The sequence below is a fragment of the Microtus pennsylvanicus genome, chromosome 11, assembly GCF_037038515.1.
Source record: "Microtus pennsylvanicus isolate mMicPen1 chromosome 11, mMicPen1.hap1, whole genome shotgun sequence".
In the NCBI taxonomy this organism is placed as follows: Eukaryota; Metazoa; Chordata; class Mammalia; order Rodentia; family Cricetidae; genus Microtus; species Microtus pennsylvanicus.
The window spans coordinates 102,577,352-102,599,443 of NC_134589.1; the positions used below are offsets into that span (position 1 = coordinate 102,577,352).

General features: G+C 51.8%; 1 long non-coding RNA gene across 1 annotated transcript in view; it reads left to right on the forward strand.

The window, feature by feature from the left end:
* The first annotated feature begins 3,211 nt into the window (after positions 1-3,211).
* The window catches only part of LOC142859633 (uncharacterized), a 31,605-nt gene continuing 12,724 nt past the window's right edge, over positions 3,212-22,092 (forward strand). The window contains exons 1-2 of the long non-coding RNA XR_012912222.1: positions 3,212-3,532; positions 20,881-21,581. This is a non-coding gene — a long non-coding RNA (uncharacterized LOC142859633). The remainder of the gene's footprint in view (positions 3,533-20,880; positions 21,582-22,092) is intronic.

Genomic DNA, 22,092 nt, shown 5'->3' on the forward strand with positions numbered 1-22,092 from the left:
GTGTGTGTCTATGTGTGTGTGTGTTTGTGCATATATGCTCAGGACAACTTGTAGGAGCAGGCTTGGCAGTTAGGCCTGCCTGCTTTCCTCTCTCCCACTGGCCTGGCATCTTCCCCTTCCTCATTTCCGCTCAAGCCCCTCTGAGTAGTGCAACCAAGCTCCAGCAAAGAGTAAGGTTTCTCTGAGCACTCCTAGTGGGAAGCCTCCTCTGAATCTCCACCACAGGCTTTTTTCTTCTGTTTGTGTGTCACCACCGCGGGCTTATGGTACAGATGGGGAAACTGAGGCCCAGAGAGGCCCCAGGGCTGCCTTTACCTGCTCAGTCATCTGGCCCCTAGAAGTTTGTATTTTTTTTATCCTGAGAGTCTTGGCACCTGATAGTAGCGAGTCACACTTTGTCGCCTTCCCTCGGGCCCCATGAAAACCCAGAGAAACGAGAGGCCTGTGCTCACCCTCTCTCCCCAGCCTAGGACTGTCCCAATGGCTCAGGTTGGCTGCGATTCTCTGGGGTTTCTAGGCCCTTTGCAGCTTTTCCATGGATGCTGCTGAGTTTTGGTGTCACCACAGGGCCAATAAGTGGAACTCCTTCCTGGAAGAAGACCTGCATGGGTTTCTAGGGCTTCAAGTCAAATAGCAAGTTGTTTCCCGTGTATGTTGATGGCAACAGTGCTTAGCTGGACCTCAGATCTATCACTTGCCTGATTATGGGCAGCTGAGCTAGGCTGGAACGGGAGGAACTCTAACAGATCTGGGGGGCATCTTTTAAGGCGGTTTAAATTACAAGAGAAAAGCCAGGTGATCCCAGCCTATGGTGACGTCTACATGGCACACCCCACATGGCCCCATCATACATCACCCACCATAATGGCCCACCAGAGCCTGTTTTGCCCTCCTGTATCCAACCAGCTGACTCTTTGAGTTCAGGCAGGACCCAAATTGGAATGTCAGGGTAAATCATGCAGCTTCAAACACAGGGAGCATGGCTGTCCCAGCAGGACACTTTATAGCAGAAGAAAGTCATCTGAGCTTCAAAGCAGGGCTGGGGCTTCTCTGCCACCTACAGCTCTAGTTCCTCCTCCCTACTGGCCTGGCATTTCCCCTCTTCTCTCCCGCCCTCCAGGGATTGCAATGGAGCACGAGTAATGAGCAATGGTTTCTCTCAGTACTCCTAACAGAGAGCCTCTTTTTAAATCCCCACCACAGGCGTAGGGCTTCTTTATAGATGCTCCACTTTACAGATGGGGAAACTGAGGCCCAGAGAGGCCCTAGGGGTGTCCAACCTGTGACTCACAGTCTGTATGTAGCCAAGGATAGCTATGAACACAGTCTGACACACACACAAGATTTGTGTATGTGATTGTTTTACTGGGTGGCACAGAGCATGAGCTCTGTAGATGACAGTGTAGGTCCCAGTGTCAAAGGGTTTGCACAGCTGGACAGCGCCCAGTGGAATAGAACACAGCCGTTTCTCTATGAACTTCACAAAGGGGCCCACGACATCTGTGGGACAGGATACACCAGAGATGACCTCAGTCCCCTGGGTCTACAAGCCTAGACAAGGCCACTGGATAGCGGTCACCATCACGCTGTACCTCCTGCCACATAAAAGTCAAGTACCCGTGACTTCGGGAAGCCACTGATCTGGAAGCATGAGTCTCCTGGTCTCTAAGGTGATACAATGTATGGCTCTCGGATTAAAGGGGCAGTTAGCCGTGATCAAGCCCTTCACTGTAGGAGGAATCCAAACTGTCTCCCTTTGTCAAATGTGCTTTCCAATTTGCTACTGGAAAAGCCACTCTTTGAGGTCCGTGTATCCCCAACTTTCCTTGCCTTCTGGAGCACCCTCCTGGACAAGCGCCACAGAACCAGTGGCTCACAGTCCTGATGTTGTGTTGTACCACTAAAACGAAGGGAGGGCACTGACTGGCTCTCTCTCTCTCTCTCTCTCTCTCTCTCTCTCTCTCTCTCTCTCTCTCTCTCTCTCGTGCTTTTCAGAGTGTGACAACCCTTGGCCAACAGAGGACAGCAAATACATTTTTTATGATCCCAGGAAACTCAGTCCAGTCACGTTTTCGCGCAGAGAAGCTGGGCTGTGGAAAGGGACAAGGCGTGTCTCAGTTATTCGGATCCTCTTTGACCAAGAGGGGTGGTGGCTTCTGCAACGGTTCTGGGGATCCTTGGGTAGGGGTGTGCGAGGGCGACTTCAGGAACCGGCTGAGCTAGGGCAAACTCCCTAATGTTGAAACCAAAAGCACCTTTTGGAAGTCAGGGGACAGCACCAGAGGTCAGTACTTCGCCAGGCAGAATGTGTGCCCTTTGTGCCCCACACCTATTTCCAGAGCCTGGAGCCGCAAGAGTGCCGGTGCATTCGGAAGGAGAAAGCTCAACTTTGCGATTGGGTCTGAAGATGGGTTAGTCTGGCGAGTAACTCTCGGAAACTGAGTGGAGCACACCCTTGAAACGTTAGACTGGGGATCTTCCAAGGCACTGCAGTCACCTCATACGGAGATTGGGATAGACGAGGAGTGGGCAGAAGATCTGGGGTCGCTTGCCTGCTTCCGTGTGTGTGTGTGTGTGTGTGTGTGTGTGTGGTGGGGTTGCTGAAAGCTGGGGGAGGGGCGGAAGGCGCTCCCTGCGGCAGGCACCGGGAGTTCCCAAAAGAAGGGGGCAGAGCCATGGGCGGGTCTGAATCTTAAGTGGATGCCTCCCCATTTCGGGCACCCCGGCAACTCCCACCTCCAGCTCAAGGATCCCTGGAATTCTGCCTGCTCCCCACTTCAACACCCCAATCTCCCCAAGGGAGGCACAGTGTCATCTTCCTCTCTGGGCACATTAGAAGTGGGAAGTCTTCTCCCTCCCCAAGTATGGATAGCCCTGGGATCTGTTGTGTCCCTCTCCGCATTCCCCGCAAGGGTCGCCACTGACGTGGCCCGGGCCGCATTTCTAGGAATGCGGGTGTCCGTGGACTATATCTGAAGAGGGTTTCTAGGAAGGTAGCCCCCAGCCACCCCCACCCACCTAGCCTCTGTGGCGGACTAGCTCAGCTGGAAAGCTCTAGCCCTTTCCCGGGCCGGGCTGGAGAGTTGCCGCCTCCCTAGTACGGCCAACCCCCTGCCGGCCCTGCCCCCGCCCCGGGGCGGCTACCGGGGGGGGGGGGGGGGGGGGAGGGAGCACCCGGGCGGGGGCGCGGCTTTGTGGCAGGAGCGGAGGCCGGGTGCAGCCCCGTGGGCTCGGTGCGCTGCTCTGGGTCGCAGGAAAGCCAGTCTTTCCAAGCATAATTGGGGAGGGGGCTGGGTTTTGCTTTTTGTTTCTGGAAGTCCCCCTTCACCCTCCTTAGTCCCTGCGTGCAGCCGAGAGGATCGTGCGGAAAGGCTACAGGGCCCCAGGGCGCACCCCGCCCCGCGCACTCCGGCCGGGGCGCCAGAAGGCGCCGCCTCGGGGGGGCTCCCTATACCCAGAAGGAGGCGCGGTGAGTGCCCTGGCTCTTCCTGCACCGCTCCCTGCCCCGGACTGGGGTGGGGGAGCGCCGCAGGTGGGTGCTCAGGCCTGGGGCGTAGGGTGCGGGGCGGCTGTCTGCCGCTGAGTGGGTGGGGACCCGAACAGGGAGGTGGAGGAGGGGGCTCGCGCTCGACTCTTCCCAGGACCCAGCTCTCGATGCTTGTCTGACTGCCACCACCCTGGCGGCTGGAGACGCTAACCCCACCCGAACCCCTTCCCCAGAGGGGCGTGTGTGAGGCCAGGAGGTGGGACAGGAACGAAGCGGCTCCCACTTCCTTCAAGCTGGGGCTTGGAGTTGAACCATGAGGTGGAAAACCAGCCACCCCGCCCCCACCCCGGAAAACCTATTCAAGAAACTGACTTGCTGCGTGACCCCGATATCAATGCCGCGCAGAGCAAGGCTGCTGGCTCCCCGCCGCTCCCGACACTCCACGTGCGTCAGGGGGACACAGCTGGCAGGGCGCGCTGGAGGTCCCCGAGAGTCTGGAACAGCTTACCACCTTCCCCTAGTTAAAGTTAGGGGGCCCCTCCCTCTAGGAGCAGCTGGCCTTAGCGCTTTGGCTGTAGCCTAACTCGACTGGAGTAAAATAAATAGATCAAAACTAGGTTTCGGGGTGAGGATCCGGATGTCTGGGACTGAAACGACACTAACTTGGGAGGTGTTCAGAGAAAAAAAAAAGACTTAGCCATTCGGGTTGGGGGGAGTGGCGGCTCTGGTTTCTCGCGCTTCCAATCCCACCAAGGGGAGCAGAGGAATGTGCCACTCACCTCTTCTGAGAACACATCCATATTTATAATTTATTTTTAGAAGAAGTTGTGAGAAAGGGAGGGGGTTAAAATGGGGAGAAAAGGTGAGCTTGGAATGGTGTCCTCTTGGGAACCCGAAAGCTAATTGATCTATTAAAGACGGAAATAATTTCTCCCAATCTGGACTGAACAGCAAATTTGACTTTAATGAGCGACAATTAAGGGCATAAATGGAACTTTATTTAGCTGGAGGTAGGATGGGGTGGTGTATTCGAGGCCCCTCAAACACTGGATTTATGCTTGGTAAAGGACGTTGAGGGGAGGGGCCTGGCATTTGCTGGAATATTTTCAGGCCTGATTGTGTGGGACAGTATCTCTCTCCACAGCGACCCCCTGGCTTTGGGGGAGATGAACTTCCTTCCAGCAGTAAGAGGCAGGCATTTTTAGTAACCCTGCCTTCTCCTGAACCCTGTCTCTAAGGCAAGCCTGCCGGGAGCTGGGTACTACACCCACAAAGGGGTTCACTTCAGAAAAGAGGCTCCCAAGGCTGTGGGCCCAGAATCGGGGTTTTGAGGGCGAGATGAGTTTGTGTTTTATCCAACTGGCCCACAAAGTCCCGCTTTTGGGGTCATCCTAACTGCAAAGCCCTCAGGCCCTGGCAGCAGCTGGAGGGGGAGGGCCAGCAGCCCAGGATCTGAAAGTAAAGCCCGCAGAGAAGGAAGGCTGGCGTCTTTGATCAAGGGGAAAGGCTGTCTTGGGGTGGGAGGGTGTTCTTATCTAACTCTGTTCTCAATACAAATAGCCATGACCCCTCTCCCTGAGAGGCCAAAAGATAGCATAATGGGGAAGTACGGGCTCTACACACACACACCCCTCGAGGCTTCATGGGGTCTTTTGGGGGACAAGACCAGTAGGAAACGTAGACTCGGGGTCTGTTTCTTAGCCCGAAACCCTTAAAATCCACTGAGATAAGCCACAATGCTATGAGACTTCGGTTTCCCTCTGTCAAAGGGGCAAGCAACCGGCTGTTTGCTTTCACCTGGATTCATGAATTTGTAATTCTTTGCTACTCCACACTGAACAAAGCATTTTGTAGGAAAGTCTGAACCATGAGTTCAGGAGACGTTTAAAAGGCAGAGAGAGCAAATGTCCCTGTCAGGACGGTCATCTCAGTGTACACACACACACCTCTGCCCTCTGTTGGCTAAGCACAGCACACCATATATGCATTTATACACCCTGTGCTATTTGCAGGCCTGAATTTAAGTGTTCACAGCTGGGAATAGACCACCTCAATAGCTTTTGAACTAAGTCCCTGATAGCAGATTGAGTGACTTGCTCACTCGTTGTGACACACGGACCATAGATGACATTTGTGCTGCCTGGGCCCCTCCAGAGTTCCTTGTTTCCAGGAGTCCATGGTGGTGCTGTGGCTCACCCGTAATGCCGGCCACGTGTGAGCTGTGTTTGTGTTTTGCTGACTCAGCACTGGCGGCCAGATCCTATCGACTCTGCTAAATAATTTCACCAAATTAGCCTTTAATGATACTCAAAGAGAGTGTATTCTGTGAATGCGTGAGCCTGGGCACCAGATGCTGAGCTCAGATCATGAGCTGGCATGGAGGTGAGGAAGCTGAAAATGGAAATTATGGAATTGTTAAAAATGTAGAAAGTCAGGCGGAATTTAGTATTAAATGGGAATCAATTCCTGTTTTAAGGTGAGCATGCCCAAAGCATGAAGCAGTGTTTACATTCAGCTTTGTGAGTCCACACATGTAATTATGAATATGTTTAGCAAACTGCTCCCCGCCCCCAACCAAAGTTTACAAACAAGTAAAGTAGTGTGGTGAGGAGATTATAAATCCGTGCTGTGCAGCAAGAAATCACAGAGATTATAAACCCATGCTGTGCAGTGAGCTGTCACAGAGATTATAAATCCGTGATGTGCAGTGAGCTGTCACAGAGATTATAAATCCGTGCTGTGCAGTGAGCTTTCACAGAGATTATAAATCCGTGATGTGCAGTGAGCTGTCACAGAGATTATAAATCCGTGATGTGCAGTGAGCTGTCACAGAGATTATAAATCCGTGATGTGCAGTGAGCTGTCACAGAGATTATAAATCCGTGATGTTCAGTGAGCTGTCACAGAGATTATAAATCCGTGCTGTGCAGCAAGAGATCACGGTCACGAATTCAGCAACACAATGCAGATTCTTTTCATGTTCTAGCTACCACCCAGCTTCCCTCTCCTGCCAATAAGAAAAACAAATCCGGCAAGGAACTGTTGAATACTTGGAATACATTTAGGTGTTTCTCCTTTGGCCTGCCCGTGTGAAACTCCATGAAGCAGTCACTACTTCCCACCACCTCAGCTCCTTGCTCATGTAAGGAGTGTGGATTTAGAGCAGGGTGGGGTGCAGAGGGGATGAGCAACTTTGAATTTAGTCCTTTGCAATATATCTGTTGTACAGGGGAAACTTTCAACAGAAAATAAGTCAATAGTGTATAACTAGAGTGAGCTAGAAGGGACGTGCCCTTCAAAACTAAGTGTGCACGCATGACTCAAGCCAATGGGAGCTGGGAAATCCCTCTTCTAGCAGAAAGAAGGTTTGGGGGATTCAGAGATAGAACTCTTCCCTGAGGTGCATAAGGACCTGGACTCAACCCTAGCACTGGAAATAAACCAACAAGCAACAGGAAGATCCGGGTCAGGTAAGCTTGGAGCTCTCTGGGATAGTAAATGACCATCTTAGGCATGAAGAAATGAATGGAAATGAGTCAGGCACACAAGTCCCCACTTCAGAACCACTTGTCAGATAACACACACAGAGAAAAAGATGTTGTCGGACTTAGGTGTTGGACTGTCTTCTTCACCCACCATTCTAACCTGAAGTCCTCTTGCTTCTCAGATTTGGAACAAGACGAAAATGAACCCATTTCACCCATGCCCCACACAAAGCACGCTATAAACAGAGGAGACTTTTCAGGGAAAGATGTGGGGGAAAGGGAACAACAGACTCTGAGGTTCTTCTGTTCACCCATGTCAGGCTAAACCCCCAGGCACCCGTGGTTTCTTTCCAAAGCTGCCGGTGTTCTGCTGCAGCGTCACAGTCCGTAGCTGCGGAGACATGGACAGATAATGACAAAGTTTCTGATCTTTCGTCGTTGCCCTCACAAAGGACGCTCGAGTTGTGCAGACCCAAAAAGTTCACTTCCCTCAGTGTTTCATGCACTGTGGCAGGAATGGTAGTGATGCCCAGGGAAAGCCCTGGAAGGCGAGGTGGAGGACACAGGCACAGGCAAGCTCCTGCAGAGGACCCACCCTAGGTGCAGGGCTGAACTGCTGAGTTTCAATGTGGTATCCAAGTTTTGAGACATCAGCAAACGGGCCTCCCCTGCTAGAACCATCCATGAGAGCCGTGCCTGGGGCCTGTTGGCATCAGTGCCCAAGACAACCTGGACTGCTGCCAACTGGGGCCCAGACATGACCATATTGCCGTGACTAGAGCCCAAACAAGCTCCAGAGAGTGGCCTGGAGGGCTTTTGCCTGGGACCTGGGTAGAAGCAGCTTAGTGAGGAAGCAGATATTTGGGTTTCCAGAGTGGTCTTCTCAGAGACCCCGTGAGGCTCAAGCTTGGTGACCCTGTAGACTCTGGGGAAGGTTCCTCTCAGAAGGAAGCATGTGAAGCCGTTGCTCTTAGCTTCTAGAACACACTCAGAGTTCTAGAAAATTCCAGTACAGAGTTGTGCTTTTGTAGCCAAGTAAAGCCTTGCTGCTGCCCAGGGGTGGTGAGGGAGGTCGGGGTGCCCTGTGACCCATATCAGCTACTATGGAATCCTTTGCCAATCTCTCCCCCAGCCAGGCAGCCTGGTTACTCTTGGGAGTTGAATGTTCTCTGCCTAGGCCTGAAGAGGCACAGCTGTGGACCTAGAAGTGGGGAGAAGGCTATGGGGTGTTTGAGGACATAGAGGGAGGGCCAGGTGGGCAAAGAAACGGGAACACCTGAGCCACGTGTGAGGCTTGGGTGGATCTGCTGGCCGAAACCCTGCAGGGAGGGTGTCTACGGCCTGCTCAGTTTTGGCAGATCCACCTGCTCTGGGACGCTGGGCCCAGCCGTGAGTCCGCTGAACCCCTGGGATTCTCATTTGGCCCTAGGAATTGAACTCCAGGCCTCAGGAGGGCCTCATGGGCTCCTCAATGTATCTCAGTGTGACAATCAAAAGACCCAAGCGGGGGTCGTGGGTCAGGCCACATTTAGCCTCAGGTTCACTGGAGAGTCTGGTAGGTGCTTGCCTGGAAGGAGACTCTGGGCTGAGTTACTGGCTGTCACATGCTTAGAGCTGGAATGGCAGTCTCACGGCCTGGCCCACGTGCCTGGAAGCTGCACCAGGGCTTTGGGGTCATGCAGCCAGTCCTGGGAGTGTGTTGGGAAGGCTTCTCATCCCACTTCCATCAGCCCAACTCTTTTCAGTCGCCTCTTCTCTGAGGTGGCCCAGTGTGCTATGTCAGACTGCTGAGAGCAACCTTTGAGGATGGGTTAACCCTATAAAGCCCTTGGGTGCTAACTGGCCTGGTGGGACGCCCCCAGTAGAAACCTCGAAGGTCAAATGTCTTGGGAATCACATTGCTGTGAATTTCTTCTTTCCCAGACTTTAGTGGCCAGACCCCAAGGGGTATGTGGACATTCATGGTGACTTCGTCCCTTTAGCTGTAAATGTCCAGGGGTCCTTCCCTAAGCCCTCACCCTTCATGGGTCAGCCATGGAACCCACCTAGTTATTTCCTTTCCGGTCTCCATGGCAACTGATCTGCTCTCCCATAATGCAGGAAGAGGGGCCCTGATGGATCACTTGTTCTCTTTGCTCATCAGCGAGGGCCAGGAATGAATGTTTGATGTTTGGGGTAAACAGGGCAGGCCCCTGTGTGTACCCCCTTTAGGGCATCGTCTGCGTGGTCATTTCTGGAGCCTGCTTGGGTGGAGTGGGGGTCTCAGATGCCTGGCTCCCTGCACATGCACTGAAGCATGTCTGTATGGAAACTTCTGCCTAGAAACACATCTAGCCAGTTGCCGCACAGATGCCGAGGCTCCTGGGAGACTGCCTGGCACCACACCCCCTCAAAAGATTCACTTGTCTGAAGTTTGCTTTAACTTTCTGCATTTTTTTCCTTTTAAGTTTTGGCTCTTGGTGCCTCTGAGAGCCTCCACTTCCTGCCAGCTGGTTGGTTACCGCAGGGAAAATGAGGGACTTTTGGGGGCAGATGTGTTTCCATTCCACTATCATAATGCCCCTAAAAATCCTTATTGCTCTTGCAGTATGCCTCAGGGGTCCCTGGGCCAGGAAGACCGCAGCTCCAAGAGCTGCCAACAACTCCAAAGAAGAGGTGTTCCCTGAGCCTCTGCCCAAGCTCCCTGACTTCTGGGGTGGATCTCCCCTTGCCGCGCTCAGGCCTGGGAAAAGGCTGACTATGGCTGCCATCAGCCTTCGCCCCTGAGGATGAAGGGTTAAAACAAGAGTTTCCAGTTTGACAGGCCTGGTCCCTCCAGGGCTCCAGGATCTTCACTGCGGGTGGGGTGGGGATGGGAAGCCCTTGCCTGCCAGCTCCCAGAAACAGGGCACTTTCCCACTCTGCCTCAGTTTCTCATCTTGCTAGCAGAGGGCCTGTGCTCTTGGAACCTTCAGAGTTTCTTGAATACAGCCAAGGATGTAATGAGATCAAAGCCACAAACTCTGAAGATCTTTGAAGGAATGAGGAGGCCAGTGCCTACAGAACTAATTAGTATGGGCACTAATGTTTACAAATGCATGCAGATGACTCAGAGAAGCCGCAGTTGCTGTAGCCTTGGTTTCTGGACACAACTTGCTTAACCCAAGCACTGGGATTCAGTCACAGCAGGGCCTAAGTACCTCACACCTGAAACCCACAGCTTAGAGCAGTTTCTCCAAGTCTCTTATACATTCCCATTAGGTGTTTTTAAGTGATTTGTGTCTAAAGGTACGGGTTATACAAATAGTTATGAATATGCAAATGTTTATGCTAATTCTCCGCACAGTAAATTTTTAGTTAAGGCAGCTGCTTGGTTGCCCCTTCGGGTGGGAATGTTTCACGTGAATTTTTTTTAAATGAGAACATTTCTTTTTCTCACACCCTCCCCCCTTTTTGAGACAGGGTCTCACAGAGATCTGCCTCCCCCTGCCTCCCTGAATGTAGTGTGTGGAAACCGAGAGGCAGAACCAGCACCGTGGTCTGTGAGGTGTCCTAGGTCAGCCTTTCAAACTCCTGTTTTCTAGGGTCCCCCACCTGGTTCGTGTGAGCATGGTGAGGCTACAGAGATGGCTAACATTCAAACTCAGCACAACTGACAATGTTGCGTGCTGGGTGTGACCCACACAACGAGGCAGAGCCACTTCCCAGGCTCACTGTCCCCGAGGCCCCAACGTGCAGTCCCACGCTGGTGACACCCCTCTGTCCCCCTCCTGGTTTGGTTCCTCTATAAACTTGTTTTCTCTGGGCCCTCTGTGACAGGCCTGGCTACGGAGTCACCAGGAAGAGCGTTCGTACACAGGGCAACAGGATAGGCAGGGGCACCATTCTGCTCTTGGCCTTCAAGGGCGCCGCTTCAAAAGACCAGAGGATGCTGGACTGGGCTCAAATGCCAGCTTCCAGCCAACCCTGAGGTGGTAGGAAGGGAAACAGCAGGCCCCAGAAAGGGGCCAGCTCTTGTTACTCTTTATGCTGTGTCATAGGGTGCAGATGCCAGAGAGGACTGGCTGGCCAGCTGGGGAAGGTACAGAGGCCAACAGACAGCTGCCAGAGCACACTGTGCCCTGACCTTGCACACCTGCTAAGACAGGGCAGGACCCTAGGGGCACCTCATACTTACACACCTTTCCACCCACACACCGGGAGAACTTTCTGGACTTTTTTTGAGACAGGGTTTCACACCATATCTTAGATTGGCCTTGAACTTGCAGAAATCCCCGTGCTTTGACCTCTGTTGGCCTACAGCATCATGCCTTGCTAATAAAACAAGTTTGTGTATGTCTCTCTGTCTTTGTCTCTCAGTGTGCGCCTGTCTCTCTCTGTGGCTCCCCCTCTCTTGGACACTCTCTACATTTTTCTTTAAGGCAGAGTTTGTCACTGAACCCGGAGATCACTGATTGAGTGAGGCTGTCTGGCTAGCAGGCTCTAGGGGTGGTTCTGTCTTCACCCCACCCCTGGTACAGGGTTATAAAGATGTGCCCATACCAGGCTGCTTTTTATGGGTCCTTGTGCAAACACTTTACCAACTGAGCTTCCCCCAGCCCCAAGACACAATTGTAAGCCCCGTGGGCTTGGACTTTAGAGGCTGTGACTGTGGGTTCTGGATCAGCTGCATATCTCACCCTCACTTGCTCCCTCCCTCCCTCTCAGGTGTCTGCTGAGGGCCCACTATGCCAGGCACAGAGTCAGGTTCTGGAGATCCAATACTGTGTAAGATGCAGTGCCTACACACACAGGTTTCTCCCTTGAAGGAGACAAGATGGAAGAAAAAGCAAAGAATTAGATTCCCTGTGTAAGGACAAACACTCCCTGCTGAATGGTCAGTGTTCTGCTGCCACAGAATGGTGGCATGTGTCCCCGCTTTCAACAGCAACGTGAAAACACAAGGCAGCACCAGGCATGGTCGGCACTCTTGCAATCCCAGTACTTAGAAGACAGAAGTTCAAGGCCAGTTTGCTCTAGGCCAACTGGGACATAGTGAGATTCTGTCTCAAATAAAACAAACCCAGTAACAACAAAAAATACAAGTATCTAACTGTTCTGTATTTGAATTTGGATCCTTCTAGGGACTGCTTTTACAACCTCTAGCAAGTGACAATGCTCTTTGTTGCTTGTTTTCCCTGTCTGTACTAGCAAGACAGACGCGGGGCAGCAGTGGGAATGATTAAGCAGACATCAGTACAGACCCGAGAACAGCACTCAACAGTAAGCTGTGCTGTGTGAGCCTTGGGTATGACGTCATTAGAAGTCAGATCTAGCTACCCATCCGGCTGACAGATGGCACAGGGACACTGCAGGGTCTCTCCCCACGATGAATGTTACACAAGAGCCTCTCTACTCCTCAGGGGGACCTCATCAGCTGGAGGATGAGATGGGGGCTCAGAGCCCTGCAGAGATGCGCTGATAGCTACTGCCCTGGCAGGCAAGCCAGTTGAGCCCAGATTTGGGCTGGTCCCCAAAGGCCTGGGGTCCACACTTGGGTCAGTCTTGTGGTGTTGCTGCCTTGAGCTTAATGATTTTGGAACCAGGGCCCCACATTTTTATTTTGCAAGTTAGTCTGTCCTGCCTTGCTATGACAGGCTTCAAAATGGTCACTCTTCTGCTGTGGGTAGTTTATACATCTGGGCCCAGGGTAATTTTTCTATTCATCAATCCAGCGTTTGGTGTGTTAGGTTGGTTTCCTTTTTGAAGCAGTCTTTGGTCCAGGCTGGCCTGGAACTCATTACGTAGCCAGGCTGGACTTGAACTTCTGATTATAGGTCACACTTAATGTTCTGCTGTGCTGGGCCTTGAACCAGGGCATCTACATGCATGCTAGGCAAGCATTCTTCTACCAACCACATCAGATCCCCAGCTCTCAGTCTAGTGGTTTTTAATGAGGTTGAAACCTCCAGGAGAAAATGACATTCACTTTAGGATCGATTACCCATACATGTGCCTGCCCCCCACCTCTCGTAGGTAGGGGGTGGCCGCTGAGGGCAGGGTAGGCCCCTTCTCCACTGAAGCTTCATACCCTAACACAGAATAGGAGCTCAGTGGATCATAGGTCACTCTTTCTCCTGACTGGAACCCACCTGAGCATCTGACCACTTGTGGGGAAGCAGTATCATTTCCCGCCACCCTGCTTGCTCCTGGAAAGCTCTGTGAGAGTGGACACTGAGGTCTGCAGAGATCCTTCCCCCACCCCCAGCCCTTCCTCCACATCAACACTGTTCAATGGATTGGTGTTTAAAGGGCTCTGGTTCAAAGTCAACACAGGTTTAAAGGCCTATAGGGCTGGCTTTGTGAAGCCTGCCCCAAGGGAAGTGAAGTACAGCTTAAAGACACACAGACTTCCTTTTGGAGTGGGTCTGAGACCCAGCAGGAGGCTCCAGGTCAGGGTTTCTGGACTGTTTAAAGACAGAGTGGAGAATAAGGCCGTAGTATAACCCAGCTCTCCAGAGGCTGCGACAGGAAGATCCTGACTAATCTTGGCCACACAGCGAGACCCTGTCTCACAAGACACCACACATGATGGTGTATGCCTGTAACCTCAGCACCCAGGAGAAGCACAGAATGGGACTCTAACAGCTTCATGAAGTGATCCACTTCGCACAAAAACAATCACATTGAAAATGCGACAGTCAGTGACCTTAGATATATTCAATGTCAAAGATCTGTGGCCATCATCAAAATGAAATTCAGAGGCTTCCCATCACCTGTCTGTCATTCTGCCCCCATCCCAATCCTTATCAGTCACTCATCTGCTTTCTGGCCATTTCACGCATGGAATCATTCAGTCTATGGTTTTCTTTTGTGATACAATGTCATGTTGTGGTATCAGGATGAACTCTCTTCCTTCTTTCCTCCTCTCCCCTCCTCTCCCTCCTCCATCCTTTTCCTTATATTTTTTAATCTTTTGGTTTTTCAGGAACTGTCCCTCCTGTCCCTGCTTTCTGAGTTGCAGGTGTTAGAAGCTTGTGCCACCACAGCCAGCGGAAAGACCACTCCCTGCTATGCCTGGGTCTTAGTCCTTCACAGGATGGCTACCTGTTGCTTGTCTGCTTGTCAGCTGACAGTCTTGGGTTGTTTCTATTTGTGGCTGTCATGAGCAGCATAGCTGTGAGTGCTCATGGATGCTTTTGTGTGGGTGGACCTCTGTTTCTTGTGCGTATATTTCTAGGGATGGAGTTGGTGGGTCCTGAGACAATGGCACAGCAGATACCCATTGTTCGGGTGCACCAGTGGCAGCCTTCAGCTTGTTTCCTCTGTCCCTCTGAGTGTGTTACCTCTTGCCCAGTGTTTTCTTATTCTCTTTCTGTGTGTGTGTGTGTGTGTGTGTGTGTGTGTGTGTGTGTGTGTGTACATGTGCATGCAGGTGCCCAAGGAGACCGAAAGGGGGTACAGAGTCTCCCTGGGGCTGGAGTTACAGAGTTGGTGAGCTGCCCAGTGCAGGTACTGGGATCTGAACTCCAGTCCTCCAATAGAGAGCAGTAAGCAGTCTTAATCACTGAGTTTGGGTAGATGTGTGAACAGTATACATGTGGCAGTCAAAGGACAGCCTCACGTGTGGGTCTTCACATGACTTTTGCTCTCCTTTAAGAGACTCTCATTAACCTGGAACTTTATCAAGCCGAGTTGGGCTATCTGGTCTGAGGGCTTCCAGGGGTCGGCCTGCCTCTGCCTCCTACATCATCACTGTGGGACACAGGTGTCTCCTGCGTCATCACTGTGGGACACAGGTGGCTCCTACGTCATCATTGTGGGACACAGCTGTACACCACCATGCTCAGCTTTTTCTATGGGTCCCAAGGATCCGAACTCAGAACCCCATGTTTGCAAGGCATAATCTTTACTGCCAGCCATCTCTCTGGCCCTGACATTTTAACATTTCTCTTTGTCTCAAACTTTCACTGGGTGGAATCTGGAGAGGATAGGGGAACCAGAGAGAATCTGGAGTAGGACAGTGTAGCACGAGAAGTGGGGAGCCCTGGGCGAGGCCAGAGCAGCTGTGTAACTCACAGATTCAGGGTCCCTTTTCAAAGCTGGTAGAGTCTGAAGTGCAATGGCAGAGCCAGCACAGGGTGTGAGCAGAACAAGAAGATGCAGCAGATGCAAGAATCTGAACCTGTGGGTGCCCAGGAGACACATAAACAAGCCACACTCCATCCCTGGAGTGGTTCCAATGGCAGGTGGTGGCCCCTGGTGTGTGTGTCAAGATTCAAACCCTTATCATTTGAATCTCCCAAAATAACATGACCCCCTCCAACCTGTAGGCTCTAAGAGCTTAAAAAATAGTTATTTGTCCGAGGCCTTCCCCGAAGAGTCACATTTGGTTTATTTGGCCACAGTATTTAGTTCTAGCTTCTGAGGGGGTTCGGGTGCTCTGGTGGGGGACAGGGCTGCACACAAGGCCACAAGGGAGCAGACAGCCAGAGCTACAGCAGAAGCAGGTGGCCGTGGTGGGCACTAGCAGCCAAGTGTTGTAGCAACACCTCCCAGCTCAGAACGGAATGGCATTATCTTTCTCAAGGGCTAGCCTCTACTGGCCCACAAGCCTCATTTCCCATGTTCCCCTAGACTCTTGGCCCCAGGACTCATTATCATCCCCACTCAATACTTTGTCATTGTCACGAAGATTGATGGCTGGCAGTCTTTGTAGGAGGCCGCTTGTTTGTTCCCGGCTGCTCAGCCCCAAAATAACCACACAGAAACTGTATTAATTAAATCTCTGCTTGGCCCGTTAGCTTTAGATTCTTGTTGGCTAGCTCTTACATCTTAATCTAACTCATTTCTATTAATCTGTGTATCTCCACATGGCTGTGGCTTACCTGATAAAGTTCCTCTAGCATCTGTCTCTGGCGTGGCTACATGGCATCTCACTGACTCAGCCTTCTTTCTCTCAGCATTCAGTTTAGTTTTCTCCACCTAGCTCTGTTCTGCCTTGCTATAGGCCAAAGCAGTTTCTTTATTCATTAACTAATAAAAGCAGCACATAGACAGAAGGACCTCTCACACCAGTGGGTAAAGGACTCGGCCAGGGACTCAGAGCAGAAGTGTGGCTGGATTGTATTCATCTGTTAAATGTGATAGCTAAGGCCCCACAGATGGGCACACATTGCATTGCAGCCACAAGATGGCTGTAGTCCTTGCCTGATGCTACCCCTGCCTGACAGACATGCGGTAAAAGAGAGTTGGTTTATTATACTGTTTCAACCAGGACGCAGAATGACTTTTTTGCGAACTCTCCTCTTCCCTCCCTCCAAGCCCTCCCTTCTTTCTCACCACTCCTCTCTGAGGCATGATCTTCCTGTTATAACCCAGGCTTCTTCAGCCACCTAAGTGCTGGGATTATGGGCACATTTGTTACGATACCTTGGCTGGAAGTGACTTTTAATATACCATCTAATGCTTTTTAATTCTTCCAGATATTTAAAAATGTAATCTTTATGGTTAAAAAAGAAAATAAAAAAAGATAGTACAAAAGAGAATAAAAGGGCTGGTGAGGGGCTCAGTGGATAAAGGAGCTCGTCCTCCAGTGCTCAGTGGATAAAGGCGCTCGTCCTCCAGTGCTCAGTGGATAAAGGAGCTCGTCCTCCAGTGTTCAGTGGATAAAGGAGCTTGACCTCCAGTGCTCAGTGGATAAAGGAGCTTGACCTCCAGTGCCCAGTGGATAAAGGCGCTCGTCCTCCAGTGCTCAGTGGATAAAGGCGCTCATCTCCAGTGCTCAGTGGATAAAGGAGCTCGTCCTCCAGTGCCCAGTGGATAAAGGCGCTCGTCCTCCAGTGCCCAGTGGATAAAGGAGCTCGTCCTCCAGTGCTCAGTGGATAAAGGCGCTCGTCCTCCAGTGCCCAGTGGATAAAGGAGCTCGTCCTCCAGTGCTCAGTGGATAAAGGAGCTCGTCCTCCAGTGTTCAGTGGATAAAGGCGCTCGTCCTCCAGTGCCCAGTGGATAAAGGCGCTCATCTCCAGTGCCCAGTGGATAAAGGCGCTTGACCTCCAGTGCCCAGTGGATAAAGGAGCTCGTCCTCCAGTGCTCAGTGGATAAAGGCGCTTGACCTCCAGTGCCCAGTGGATAAAGGCGCTCATCTCCAGTGCCCAGTGGATAAAGGAGCTCATCTCCAGTGCCCAGTGGATAAAGGCGCTTGACCTCCAGTGCTCAGTGGATAAAGGCGCTTGACCTCCAGTGCCCAGTGGATAAAGGAGCTCATCTCCAGTGCCCAGTGGATAAAGGAGCTCATCTCCAGTGCCCAGTGGATAAAGGAGCTCGTCCTCCAGTGCCCAGTGGATAAAGGCGCTTGACCTCCAGTGCCCAGTGGATAAAGGAGCTCATCTCCAGTGCCCAGTGGATAAAGGAGCTCGTCCTCCAGTGCCCAGTGGATAAAGGAGCTCGTCCTCCAGTGCTCAGTGGATAAAGGCGCTTGACCTCCAGTGCCCAGTGGATAAAGGAGCTCATCTCCAGTGCCCAGTGGATAAAGGAGCTCATCTCCAGTGCCCAGTGGATAAAGGAGCTCGTCCTCCAGTGCTCAGTGGATAAAGGAGCTCGTCCTCCAGTGCTCAGTGGATAAAGGAGCTCGTCCTCCAGTGCCCAGTGGATAAAGGCGCTCATCTCCAGTGCCCAGTGGATAAAGGAGCTCTCCTCCAGTGCCCAGTGGATAAAGGAGCTCGTCCTCCAGTGCCCAGTGGATAAAGGCGCTCATCTCCAGTGCCCAGTGGATAAAGGCGCTTGACCTCCAGTGCCCAGTGGATAAAGGAGCTCGTCCTCCAGTGCCCAGTGGATAAAGGCGCTCATCTCCAGTGCCCAGTGGATAAAGGCGCTTGACCTCCAGTGCCCAGTGGATAAAGGCGCTCGACCTCCAGTGCCCAGTGGATAAAGGAGCTCGTCCTCCAGTGTTCAGTGGATAAAGGAGCTCGTCCTCCAGTGCCCAGTGGATAAAGGAGCTCGTCCTCCAGTGTTCAGTGGATAAAGGAGCTCGTCCTCCAGTGTTCAGTGGATAAAGGAGCTCGTCCTCCAGTGCTCAGTGGATAAAGGAGCTCGTCCTCCAGTGTTCAGTGGATAAAGGCGCTCGTCCTCCAGTGCTCAGTGGATAAAGGCGCTCGTCCTCCAGTGCCCAGTGGATAAAGGCGCTCATCTCCAGTGCCCAGTGGATAAAGGCGCTTGACCTCCAGTGCCCAGTGGATAAAGGAGCTCGTCCTCCAGTGCTCAGTGGATAAAGGCGCTTGACCTCCAGTGCCCAGTGGATAAAGGCGCTTGACCTCCAGTGCTCAGTGGATAAAGGCGCTTGACCTCCAGTGCCCAGTGGATAAAGGAGCTCATCTCCAGTGCCCAGTGGATAAAGGAGCTCATCTCCAGTGCCCAGTGGATAAAGGAGCTCGTCCTCCAGTGCCCAGTGGATAAAGGAGCTCGTCCTCCAGTGCTCAGTGGATAAAGGCGCTTGACCTCCAGTGCCCAGTGGATAAAGGAGCTCATCTCCAGTGCCCAGTGGATAAAGGAGCTCATCTCCAGTGCCCAGTGGATAAAGGAGCTCGTCCTCCAGTGCTCAGTGGATAAAGGCGCTCATCTCCAGTGCCCAGTGGATAAAGGAGCTCGTCCTCCAGTGCCCAGTGGATAAAGGAGCTCGTCCTCCAGTGCCCAGTGGATAAAGGCGCTCATCTCCAGTGCCCAGTGGATAAAGGCGCTTGACCTCCAGTGCCCAGTGGATAAAGGAGCTCGTCCTCCAGTGCCCAGTGGATAAAGGCGCTCATCTCCAGTGCCCAGTGGATAAAGGCGCTTGACCTCCAGTGCCCAGTGGATAAAGGCGCTCGACCTCCAGTGCCCAGTGGATAAAGGAGCTCGTCCTCCAGTGTTCAGTGGATAAAGGAGCTCGTCCTCCAGTGCCCAGTGGATAAAGGCGCTCGTCCTCCAGTGCTCAGTGGATAAAGGAGCTCGTCCTCCAGTGCTCAGTGGATAAAGGAGCTCGTCCTCCAGTGCTCAGTGGATAAAGGAGCTCGTCCTCCAGTGTTCAGTGGATAAAGGCGCTCGTCCTCCAGTGCTCAGTGGATAAAGGAGCTCGTCCTCCAGTGCCCAGTGGATAAAGGCGCTCATCTCCAGTGCCCAGTGGATAAAGGCGCTTGACCTCCAGTGCCCAGTGGATAAAGGAGCTCGTCCTCCAGTGCTCAGTGGATAAAGGCGCTTGACCTCCAGTGCCCAGTGGATAAAGGCGCTTGACCTCCAGTGCTCAGTGGATAAAGGCGCTTGACCTCCAGTGCCCAGTGGATAAAGGAGCTCATCTCCAGTGCCCAGTGGATAAAGGAGCTCATCTCCAGTGCCCAGTGGATAAAGGAGCTCGTCCTCCAGTGCTCAGTGGATAAAGGAGCTCGTCCTCCAGTGCTCAGTGGATAAAGGAGCTCGTCCTCCAGTGCCCAGTGGATAAAGGCGCTCATCTCCAGTGCCCAGTGGATAAAGGAGCTCGTCCTCCAGTGCCCAGTGGATAAAGGAGCTCACCTCCAGTGCCCAGTGGATAAAGGAGCTCGTCCTCCAGTGCCCAGTGGATAAAGGAGCTCGTCCTCCAGTGCCCAGTGGATAAAGGCGCTCGTCCTCCAGTGCTCAGTGGATAAAGGCGCTTGACCTCCAGTGCCCAGTGGATAAAGGCGCTCGTCCTCCAGTGCTCAGTGGATAAAGGAGCTCGTCCTCCAGTGCCCAGTGGATAAAGGCGCTCTTCCTCCAGTCTGATGACTCAAGTTCATCCCTGAGACTCAGATGGTAGAAGGAGAATGCTGACTCCCGCAGGTTCTCTTTTGACCTCCACATGTATGCTGTGGTGTGTGCCAATAGCACATGCATGTGCACATTCACAAATACACATGCAAAATAAATGAAAAACTTACTCTAAGTCCAACTTCACCTTCTAAAAAGTAACCACCAAGCTGGAGGAATGGCTCAGTTTGTAAAGTGGTTTCAAGTCTGAGGACCCAAGTTCAATTAGGGCCCAGGTAAACAGTTCTCTGTGTGTGTGTGTGTGTGTGATGTGTGTGTGTGTGTGTGTGTGTGTGTGTGTTGCGTATGCCTGTAAACCCAGCCTTGCAGAGGTAGAGGCTTGCTGGCCAGACAGTCTAGTCTAACTGGAGAGTCCAGATCAGTAAGAAGATCCTGTCTCAGAAGAACAAGATGCACAGGACTTGAGGACTCAGGGTTGTTCTCTGGCCTCTACACATACATGTATCTGCACACACAAAGGAAGTGCCACCATTTGTGGTTTGTACAATTGATATAAATTTTATGGGCAAGATCAAGGGCCCTTTGTTTTGTTTTGTTTTCTCATGAAGAGAAGGCCAGGATGTGGCTGAGGACCCTGGTGATGCAGCTCTCAGGACCAGTCCATTCCAGTACCACCCAGCACCCCCCTACTGGCCAACATTTCTGTCACCACTGGGACTTGACTGTGATAACACACACTTTTCTTGGTGCAAGTGCTGTTAGTGTAAACCCAAGAAGTGGAATGTCTCCATCAGAGGATCTGTGCCATTTTAAGTTCTGCGCTGATTCCCTGGTGCCCTCCAGAAATGTTGTGTGACTCCCTGCCCCTCAAGAATGGACACATAGGGTCCCTGTTTCTGGTAGCTTTTCCCTCCAACAGAAGTGCTGTATTCTCAGGTAAGTGGACTTTAAGCGTAGGCCTGGGTGGCCGAGTGGCCATGGCTGCAAGGTGACCCATGTAGCTTTCTAAGGAGACCAGCCATTCAGCAACCTTGGGAGTCCAGGTTACATAAGCAAAGGTAACATTTGAGGAGGCGAGCCAGAAAACTCGGAGTCAGTAGCATTGTGGCAGTCGGTATTTCTTTCTTGAGCATAATTAGGACGTAAACATGCTCAAAACATATTCTTCTTTTTAATTCTACACAAATATGTTCCCAGGTTGACACCTCCGATGCCGAGATTCTAGGGGGAAGAACTTCTGCGGCAAAGACAGGAAGGCCGCAGAGAGCCTCTGAGGACCGCAGCGCCAGAGAGAGGGCTGCCCACTCGGCACCACGCTGCCCTATGTTGCTATGGTGTTGCTGCAGGTAAAGCCGCCGGAACCCAGTGGGATATAGCAAAGCCAAGCTTGGAAAAGGGTTCCTCTGGGCTTGATAACCTGCCTGCTGCCAGGCAAGTGTGCTTCCAGAGAGGTACTGAGGGAAACGGGCCCCGCTCGCCTTTCTGCTTCACGTTCGTGTAACCATCAGCCTGAAACCATCCCAAGCAGGGGAGTAAAGCAACACGTTCTTTGGAGTGATTGCTTAGTTTACTGAGCCATCGCCGGGCCTGTGATGAAGTCGAGTCCTCGTAGCCTGAAGCTTTCACTGCCTCCACTCCTCTGTAATGAAGGATATTTTCCATGGACTTCTCTGGAATTTTTGCCTCTGTTATTTTTAAAGTGTGTCAAGTTGATGTTGAGAATAGACATAAACATTTCATGGGGGCTTGTGTGCCCCAGCCTTTACATACATGATCTGATCCACCCAGTTTCCTACTGAAACAGCTCATTAGTCCCTATTTTACAGATGTGCAAGCATAGTAAGTGAGGGGTTTTCTAGAGAAGAGCTGTCCAAAATGGAAGCTGCCAGACTCCTGTGGTGGGTGTTAAATTAGATACCTTGAAATACATTTAGCTAAGGGTGTTGCTGCATGCCTGTATCAAAACACTCGGGAAACTGAAGCAAGAGGATTGTGATATTTGTTTATTTATTTATTTATTTATTTATTTATTTATTTATTATGTATACAATATTCTATCTGTATGTCTGCAGTCCAGCAGAGGGTACCAGATCTCATTATAGATGGTTGTGAGCCACCATGTGGTTGCTGGGAATTGAACCCGGGTCCTCTGAAAGAGCAGTCAGTGCTCTCAACCACCGAGCCATCTCTCCAGCCCCGAGAATTGTGAATTTGAAGACAGCTTGGGCTACATAATGAGTTCCAGGCCAATCTGGGCTACAGAGTGATACCCTGTCTTTAAAATACAATTTAAAAAATAAAATAAAATTTTTTATAATGGATTCCCTAGAGTGTTCTAGCGTCGGTTTAGATCTGTGAGTGGGCTTACAAATCTTGGTCACTGTGATGGGCAGAGAAAGTGTTGGAGCT